Raw genomic sequence first — 9890 nt, 5'->3', positions numbered from 1 at the left:
CTTTTGAGTCTTACAGATTCTGGTTAACTTTCGAATCACCATTGTGGCAGTGTTTATTTTCAGAAAAGTATAAATATTATTACCTGTACTGCTGCTTTGTTTATTTTTATCCTAGTGACGAACGGATCACTGCAATACTAAAGTTCTTAGGCTTATACGTTGTTTTAATTATACATATTTTATATATTGTTTTAATTATTCATTGCAGATTGGGAGGTGTTTAAAAACAGGTGGACGTTTTCTCCGAGAAAAAAAAAAAGTATATTAAAATATAAAAATGTATAGTCCAGTATTCCTTGGGACTCAGCACATGAAACAAACAAAAAAACTCAACATAATAAGAAATCAAATAAACACAGCCATAAAACTATGCTCACCAGATAAAATAAATGACGAATTAGACAAAGTAAAACAATACTTCATCAACACCAATAAGTTTCCTCCACAAACCGTAGAAAACATTATATGCACACACCTAGACAAAAAGCAAAATCAACTAACAAAAGTAAATCTACGCCACGATTTAAAAAATCACGAAACCATATACTGCTGTATACCATATATTCCCGACATCAGCAGAAAAATAACCAACATTTGGCAAAAACTAGTAACAAAATATGACATTCCAGTTAATACCAAAATTATTCAAAAACCAGGCACAAAACTGAGGTCTATACTATGTAAAAATTACACTGACAAACACCACACCAACATTATTTATAAAATACAATGTGATAACTGCCACGACTTCCATATTGGAGAAACAAGTAGAAAAATGGAAACCAGATTCAAAGAACATAAAAAGTCACCTTCACACGTTTTCGAACACTGCAAGTCAAATAAACACAACATAACCATAGAAAACACTCAAATACTAAGTAAAGAAACAAACATAAACAAATGCAAAATTGACAAAGCCTTACTTATACAACAACTCAAGCCAAAAATAAACCAATACAAAGGAACACCTTTATACCTATATTAATATATAATCAATATGTATATATATATAATATATAATCTAAGCACGCCCTCTACATTCCGACCTTCAATTACACCACCGCCTTCAAACATGTGGTCAGCTATCAGTCAGTTACCTCTTTCTCTCTTTGTAAACTTGACGATGACAAGAAAAGGTCGAAACGTTGTTCGCTCCTCTACATAAAAAAAAAAAAATCTCATCCCAAACCATCCGTTTTACATATATATTTTTCTCTACAAGTGGGCTTTTTTCGTCATCACGGATTTTAGACATCTTAGAATATTAACCCTCCAACCTTTCCAAGTTTATTGAAAATGCCTCCTGGTGACTCACTGATAAATATCACAGCTTACAACAGTAAAATTTGTGTTTCAATACCCATAGTGGAAAAAAACACTGGTAACCAATCCCAGTATACCATGCCACTTTGAACACCGTTTGTTTAACGGTAAAATAGCTTGGCGTGGTCTGTGGGATATAGCGTTTTTATTTATTTTAAGTAGCGCAATAAAAATATGACCAGGAAAATGATGAATAATATTTGTTGGAGATTTCAAAATTTCATTTTCAATAAATTTGTACAGTAAACAATTTGTTGGAGGATATAAAATTTTCTGAAGATATATTTGTTCGTTTATAGTTATGTACAAAGATGTATAATGGGCTGTCTGTGCTTTCTTGATAATGATAAACCCACTTGAATGGATACGGGTACTAACACTTTTATTGATAAGAAGAGAACAACGTTTCGACCTTCCTAGGTCGCCCCCCCCAGTGGCTCAGCGGTATGTCTGCGGATTTACAACGCTAAAAATCGGGTTTCGATACCCGTGATGGGCAAAGCACAGATAGCCCGTTGTGTAACTTTGTGCTTAATTCAAAACAACAACAACGTTCCTTGGCCATCCGGCCCGGTATGGCCAAGTGTGTTAAGGCGTGCGACTCGTAATCTGAGGGTCGCGAGTTCGCATCTCCGTCTCGCCAAACATGCTCGCCCTTTCAGCCGTAAGGGCTTCATAATGTGACGGTCAATTCCACTATTCGTTGGTAAAAGAGTAGCCCAAGAGTTGGCGGTGGGTGGTGATGACTAGCTGCCTTCCGTCTAGTCTTACACTGCTAAATTAGGGACGGCTAGGACGGATAGCCCTCGAGTAGCTTTGTGCGAAATTCAAAAAACAAACAAACAATCCTTGGCCATCTTCAGGTTAAAAAAGAGACAGTTTAATGTGATCTTTGACCGACCACGTCTTGGGATCGAGAGTATAAACGGGTACCGGATTGTAGGGAGCGTTGCAAAATCAAAGAAGCCTTACTTATACAGCAACTAAATCCAAAATTAAGCTAATATAAAGGAATACCTTTGTACCTATACCAATTTATAACCTGCATCTACCTGCAACGACCCCTACAATCCGGTACCTGTTTTTTCTCTAGTCCCAAAGACATGTGTCTATACTTTGTCTAGCACGAAACCTAGTTTCTACCATTATAAGTGCAGACATGTATTGCTGTGCTGCTTGGAGAATGAAGATATAATGCCAAAATAACATGTTACTCATCATTGAATCAAGAATTTAGCTAAAAATTAAGTTGCACTGGCAATAATGTGAGATTTAAATAACATAATGACGACATTTTAATGATGTCACAGTTTTGCTCAAAATGACACCACTAACAAGTTTACCACTTGGTTCATTGCTGACAAAAAATTAATGGAAGTAATAACCACGTCAGAATAGCTGTTATATAGGATTTCTAACATTTTCTAATCTACTTGCGCTATTTAAAGGATATAACTTCCCTTATTTTTCGATGAGGATCACCAACAGTCACGTTGGTAGCGCACATGTCTGGTAAAATTAGTATTATCGTATCATGTATATAATGCTGTTTTCTCAGTCTGAAACACATTTGAAACAACATATTTTACAGCTATTTCCCTGAGAGATAAATTCTTAAGACGCTTGGAGAACTCTCTACAGTAAAGAAATGATTGATTGTGAAATACACATTTTGATCGTGTTTGAGTTTTGAAAACAAAATAACTATTGTTTTATTTTGACATATGTTGTATCTAGTCTCTTTCATTCTTCAAAGTCATAAAATTCAGGTCTGCTACATAATACATTTTCTGTAGGACCTTCTGCTATTCTGTAAAACCTACTTGATTGTACTTGATTCCCCTAAGAGTAATACTTTAAAAAATCAGATCTATAGAATGACGATAACATAAACAATATAACCGTGACGTATCAAAAGTGACAAATCTTCATGAATCCTGATGTAGTGTACACGGTCAGTGTTACATTGATGCAAACACGCTTCTCAGTTTAGGGCCACGGATGCTCTATAAAGGTGACAAATATATTTCAGTTTTCGATCACATAAGATAAGCTTAACAATCAGTAGAAAGTGAAAATGTGTAGCTGCCTTCCCAACTTGTCTATCAGATCATAATTAGAGACAATAATTCACAGAACTGTGTATAATCTTAAAGTAGTAAAAACTTGTCAGCCAGTAGCTATAAATTAGCACTGAAAACATAATAAGTTTGAAGTTACTTTAATAACATTTTTTGTATAATTTCATTGTCAATAAATGTTACTGGTTTCAAAATAACTTCTAAAACATTGATATTTGAAGTATTATATCCTCTATACTTACGTTTTTGTTTTAACAAAATAAATCATCTAAGGATATATTTCAAAGATAACAAACACTATCATATATTTGGAGATAAAACAATGTATCATTTTAAATGCTAAGTTATTCACTTTTATTAAAGTACACAACTTATTGAATTTAATAAATAATGACAATAATAAAAATTCAACGCCCTCTGTTTCGCAGCACTTGACGATTACTTGTGTAAAGGTCAATGACTGTAAAAGTGGGCAAGAAACAGAAAGAACATCTCGGTACTTTTCACTTAATACTTCAAAATGAAAATTAATTTCCTCAGCATTGCAACAGTTTTTGTAACTTTTTTTTTTTTGTAAAGCACATCTCAATTTTTGCAAACTGAATAATACTTTTACGTCGTTTATAATGTTTCAAACATGGTATCGCAACCTTGCAGGATTCGTTTTTTTTTTTAATTGTACACACTGAGAATGTTTTATTCTTTTATCATCACTTTGCCAGACGTGGTTACAGAAAGGTAAATCTAAAAAAAAAAAAGAAATAGGTATCGTTACTCGTAAATGCTTATGAAGCCCTAAAAATGTTATAGTTAATGATATTATGGCTCAGAAGAAATACACAAAACAATACGTTTTCATACGAAATTACATTTTTTCACTTCATAAAAGTATTTTATAACAATGACAATGAAATTCTTTTAGTTTCATTGCGTTTTACTTGTAAAAGTACAACAGACAGATAAAAATGGCGTTTAAGATGTATCGTATGTTGAATTATTAATAAACATAAAAATGTATACAGTTTGAAAAGAAGCGTATAATCTCAACTTGTTAACTCATCAAAAAATAACACGTGTTTAATTAAGTGTAAAATTCATTAAATGTGAAGTATTCTGTTTAGATGAATGAAGTATTAACCAAATAAAAATCTTGCCACGTACGAGATAAGGCGAGAATTACGCTTAAATAGAAAATTATGTGATAGCCTAAAGGTGTTGGCATTTAACTATAGTAAGAGGTGGTGAGACAGGGCCTTATATGAGATACTTGTTAAAATATTCTACCACCAGTGAAGATTCTAAGGTTCTCGTTTGGTTGTAATATTAGGCGTAACATTACTTTCTTCTGAAATATAAATTCTAATTTATTTGCTGGTAATTTTATATGTTTGTGTATATATTATAACGTTAGTTTCTTACCAAGCAGGCTTGGAAATAGTTACATCATGTTGTAGTACTCATGTCAATAAATAAGTTAAATTGAAAATTATTTGGTGAATAACCCAGTTATTGAGCTAGTATATTGTGCTAGTAGTAGTAGTATCAGTGAGTATGTGAAAGTTATGTCTTCTTATGTTACGGTTTACTTACTATTGCATACCCGTGTTACTACGTAATTTTAAAAAACGAAAAATAGTATAGTTATAGTTGAGGTTATTACTTAACAGTACTAACTTCATTACTATTAATAATTCAGTTCACGTGTGGTTAGGCCTAGCTGTATGTAGTAACTCGAAGTACTAGAAGTAGTAATACTACCGCCAGTACGACCATTATGTAATTCACACTAAAATCCGTAAGTTTTAAAACAGCTATTTAAGTGAAGCTAGGTCAGTCACTCTTTTGGAAACTGATTTGATAAGAAGGAATTGTCAACAAGAACATGACTTATAATAAAGTTATATAAGGGACCTGTTGGTCTACTTCAGCTGTATCATCTACTAAACTTTAAAAGTAGTACACTTGAAGGCAGCTGTAATCATTCAAATATTTGTTGAGCTTTCTTTAAACTTCTTTAAAAAATGTACTTTGACTACCACATTGTAAAAAAATATTAACTCATTCCAAAGGCCTACCTTACTGTTTTTGTTATTGTTAGAAAATGAAAACCTTCTTAGCTTGGAAATGACTCCTACTCTGCTACTGAAAGCTAAAATTTATATATGTGTGCCCCATGCAATCATAAAATAAGATAATATGCTATCAGTTACTTCAGTAATTTTTAACTGCCTCAGTCAGGTTCCCCATATTTCTCATCTTTCAAGAGAAAATAGTTTCGTTGATTTTAACTTTTATGACAACCCCTCCCCCCATCCCAGTTTGCTATCATAGTACCTCCTCTGTGAAAGTTTTCCAACAATTCAAAGGTAAGGGGGCCAAGGTAGGGAACTGTACTCCAGTAGTGGCTTAACCAGTGATGGACGTAAGGAAGTTATAAACTCTTCAGATCTTATAAAATATTTCTATAAAAACAACCTAATATCATACCATACCACTGACAACAGAACACTGCATGGATGGCTTACGAGAGTTATACTGACAACACAACACTGCATGGATGGCTTAAGAGAGTTATCAATTAAACACAAAATCCTTTTCCACTATAACACTATGAAGGCTAATTCCATCAGAATTATATTTGTTCAAATTATGATATCCGATATGCATTATCTTGCATTTATCATGAAAAACGCCTGTCATTGATTTGTCAAATGACATTTTGTATAGCATCATGTTTCTCGCAACCAGATACTTTAAGTAATTTATTGACCATTCCTTCATTTGTGTTATCGAGTTAAATAAAGACTATTACTGAGTCATGAGGTACTGTACTTATGACTTCTAGTTTGACTGAAGGCAGTTTCTAACAAACCCTTTTTTTAAATTCCATTTGCCCCTCAGTGGTTCAGTAGTAAGTCAGAATTTTGATACTAATGGTGGTACACTACATTGTGTAGCTTTGTGTTTCATAGCCACCAAATAAACTATTTCTATCTGGCTAGTGTTCTGTCCAATTATCCAACCTTCCCCCATCTACAGAAATAATGTTTTTAACAAAACTTTTCTGTGACACTGACAGATGCTGTGAAGATTGAGATACATGAAGATCATACCCATACCATTATCTACATAAGCAGTAACCTAGAGAAAGAATGTAAAAATAAGTAAAGTTATTATATGATGTAAGGAAAACTGGAGAATAACAAGTAACATATGAGGGAGATTAGCCTGTGAACCACCTATTTATTTCGTGAGCTAGTCCTTAAGTCTGATACACTGATATAGTCTACAGTTAAACCTATCAGTGTTATATTTCTATCTTATATTGTTGTTTTTGTCAATCACTGATAGTAAATTTACTTATTATGCTTGCGTTTTCAGTCAACTAGTTAGCCATTTCTATGATTATCATAATAAATTGTTATAAAGAGAACGTCATTCACAGTTTATTGTCGTCAGCTTCATGTGCATTTTAATGTAAGAGTTGTGTGTCCAAAAATGACCAGTTCAATAAGTAGGTCACTTTGACATTTTAAAGATTCATTCCAAAAAGTTTTATGTTTTGTGGAAGTTGTTATGGGAATGTGTGTATACATAGGCATGTATATATACACTAGGGTGTGTGTGTATATGCATGTGTACATGTGGGGGGTGTATATGTCGGTATGAAGATTGTGACAGTATCCCACATTATAGGATAAAACATTAAATCCAGGAACAAGTTGCTGAATTATGACATCAAAGAACCAACGTGATTGAATTTGAAGGAGATTCTACTTTAAAAAAATATTGTGAAGCATTCTAATTTTAGTATACAAGTGTTTGTACCAATAAAATATAAACTTATGAGTATTTTAAAGGTTGAGATTGGAATGGTTATTAAACAAAGGGGTTTCTAAGTATAATTTGGAGTAGGATGTTATTGGTAAATGGGATGACTTTGGTATTGTAGTATATAAGCCATGTGATACCTTGTTATTTTGAAGTAAATTGTTAACCTCGTAACCTCTAGATGTCATCCCTCTACCATTCTAAATAGCTAACCAAAGTATTAGCTGAGAGTAAATGCAGTTGCTTGTGTACACACATTACCAATACATTTTAACAGTGTCTGAGCTAACACCACATAAACTTATTATCAGATGTAGTCATCTCTAAATTTTCTGCTCTACAGAAAAACTAATTGAAAATCAAGAATATGTTTTTTATTGTCCAGGTTTCTTGTGCAAGAAATGACATTATTTTAGTAATATGTCAGTGTCTTTTCAGGATAGTTTTGTTCCTGTTGTATGCAGACAAAGGTATTATTTTAGTAATATGTCAGTGTCTTTTCAGGATAGTTTTGTTCCTGTTGTATGCAGACAAAGGTATTATTTTAGTAATATGTCCGTGTCTTTTCAGGATAGTTTTGTTCCTGTTGTATGCAGACAAAGGTATTATTTTAGTAATATGTCAGTGTCTTTTCAGGATAGTTTTGTTCCTGTTGTATGCAGACAAAGGTATTATTTTAGTAATATGTCAGTGTCTTTTCAGGATAGTTTTGTTCCTGTTGTATGCAGACAAAGGTATTATTTTAGTAATATGTCAGTGTCTTTTCAGGATAGTTTTGTTCCTGTTGTTTGCAGACAAAGGTATTATTTTAGTAATATGTCAGTGTCTTTTCAGGATAGTTTTGTTCCTGTTGTATGCAGACAAAGGTATTATTTTAGTAATATGTCAGTGTCTTTTCAGGATAGTTTTGTTCCTGTTGTATGCAGACAAAGGTATTATTTTAGTAATATGTCAGTGTCTTTTCAGGATAGTTTTGTTCCTGTTGTATGCAGACAAAAACTGTTTAGAATATTCTGGATGAAGGTTGATCTGCGTTACACAAGGTAACAAATCATCTTTATAAACTTACGATATAATATACTTTCCTTCAACACAACTAAATAATACCAAATTTTTTATCAGTGATCATATCTCAAATCTATACATGTAAAAACAGCTCATTTGGGTTGAGAAAATTTTTTTCGTAGAGGAGAGAATAACATTTTGACCTTCTTTGGTCATCGTCAGGTTCACAAAGAAAGAAAGAGGTAACTGACCGGAAGCTGACCACATGTTTGAAAGGGGTTGTGTAACTGAGTGTCGGAATGTAGAGGGCATACTTAGATGTTTGATTATATTTATTAATATGGGTATAAAGGTGATCCTTTGTATTGGTTTATTTTGGGCTTGAGTTGTTGTATAAGTAAGGCTTTGTCAACTTTGCATTTGTTTATGTTTGTTTCTCTACTTAGTATTTGAGTGTTTTCTATGGTTATGTTGTGTTTATTTGACTTGCAGTGTTTGAAAACGTGTGAAGGTGACTTTTTATGTTCTTTGAATCTAGTTTCCATTTTTCTACTTGTTTCTCCAATATACAAGTCGTGGCAGTTATCACATTGTATTTTATAAATAATGTTAATGTGGTGTTTGTCAGTGTAGTTTTTACATAGTATAGATTTCAGTTTTGTGCCTGGTTTTTGAATAATTTTGGTATTAACTGGAATGTCATACTTTGTTACCAGTTTTTGCCAAATGTTGGTTATTTTTCTACTGATGTCGGGAATATATGGTATGCAGCAGTATATGGTTTCATGATTTTTTGATTTTTGAGATATATTTACTTTTGTTGGTTGATTTTGCTTTCTGTCTGGGTGTCTGCATATATTGTTTTCTACGGTTTATAGAGGAAACTTATTCATGTTGATGAAGTATTGTTTTATTTTGTCTAATTCATCATTAGTTTTATCTGATGAACATAGTTTTATGGCTGTGTTTATTTGATTTCTTAGTATATTGAGTTTTTGTTTTGTTTCATGTGCTGAGTCCCAAGGAATGTATAGTCCAGTATGGGTGATTTTTTGGTGGATTTCTTTTTTAAATTGTGTATCAGTTTTTGTAATTTTGAGATTAAGAAATGATATTTGATTGCTTTCTTCTTGTTCACATGTGAAGTTGATGTTGGGATGTATAGCGTTAATGTGATTGAAAAAATTAAGTGTGTGTTCTGTAGATGTGAATCCCACAACCGTGTCATCTACATATCTGTACCATTATAGTGGTGAAAGTAATTCTGTGTTAATTGCTTTTGTTTCAACTTATGTCATAAAAATATTGGCTAGAACTGGTGATACTGGTTGCCCATGCATAGGCCATATTTTCAGAGCATCACCTTTAACACAAGAAGGAAGTCGTTATTAATTTACACATCCCAGTGGTTTGTTTGTTTCTCGGTATTTAAACTAAATTTCCTGTTTACATCATTTCATTAAGTCTGATCTATTTAAATATGACAAACTCTTGACAGCTTCAGACTTGTGTTTTATAATTGAATTTAAAAGTATCACCATCTCACGATCTTACCAAATAGATAAGTCATAAATTGTTTGTTTATTAAAATCTTCTGTTGATTGTCATCATGTTGTTTTCTGAAGATAAATATTTGTTTTACTGATGGCT

General features: G+C 32.6%; 1 protein-coding gene across 4 annotated transcripts in view; it reads left to right on the top strand.

The window, feature by feature from the left end:
• The first annotated feature begins 4600 nt into the window (after positions 1-4600).
• Positions 4601-9890, top strand: part of LOC143224723 (uncharacterized) — a 171753-nt gene continuing 166463 nt past the window's right edge. For 2 of the 4 annotated variants that reach the window (XM_076452964.1, XM_076452968.1), the window contains exons 1-2: positions 4601-4707; positions 8202-8278. The gene's annotated coding sequence lies outside the window, so the exon portion shown is untranslated. Of the gene's footprint in view, positions 4779-8201; positions 8279-9890 lie in introns of all 4 variants that reach the window. The other 2 variants (XM_076452967.1, XM_076452965.1) reach the window with 2 other exon arrangements.

Source organism: Tachypleus tridentatus, chromosome 9 (assembly GCF_004210375.1).
Source record: "Tachypleus tridentatus isolate NWPU-2018 chromosome 9, ASM421037v1, whole genome shotgun sequence".
Lineage (NCBI taxonomy): Eukaryota > Metazoa > Arthropoda > Merostomata > Xiphosura > Limulidae > Tachypleus > Tachypleus tridentatus.
This window is presented reverse-complemented; position numbering and strand designations above follow the sequence as displayed.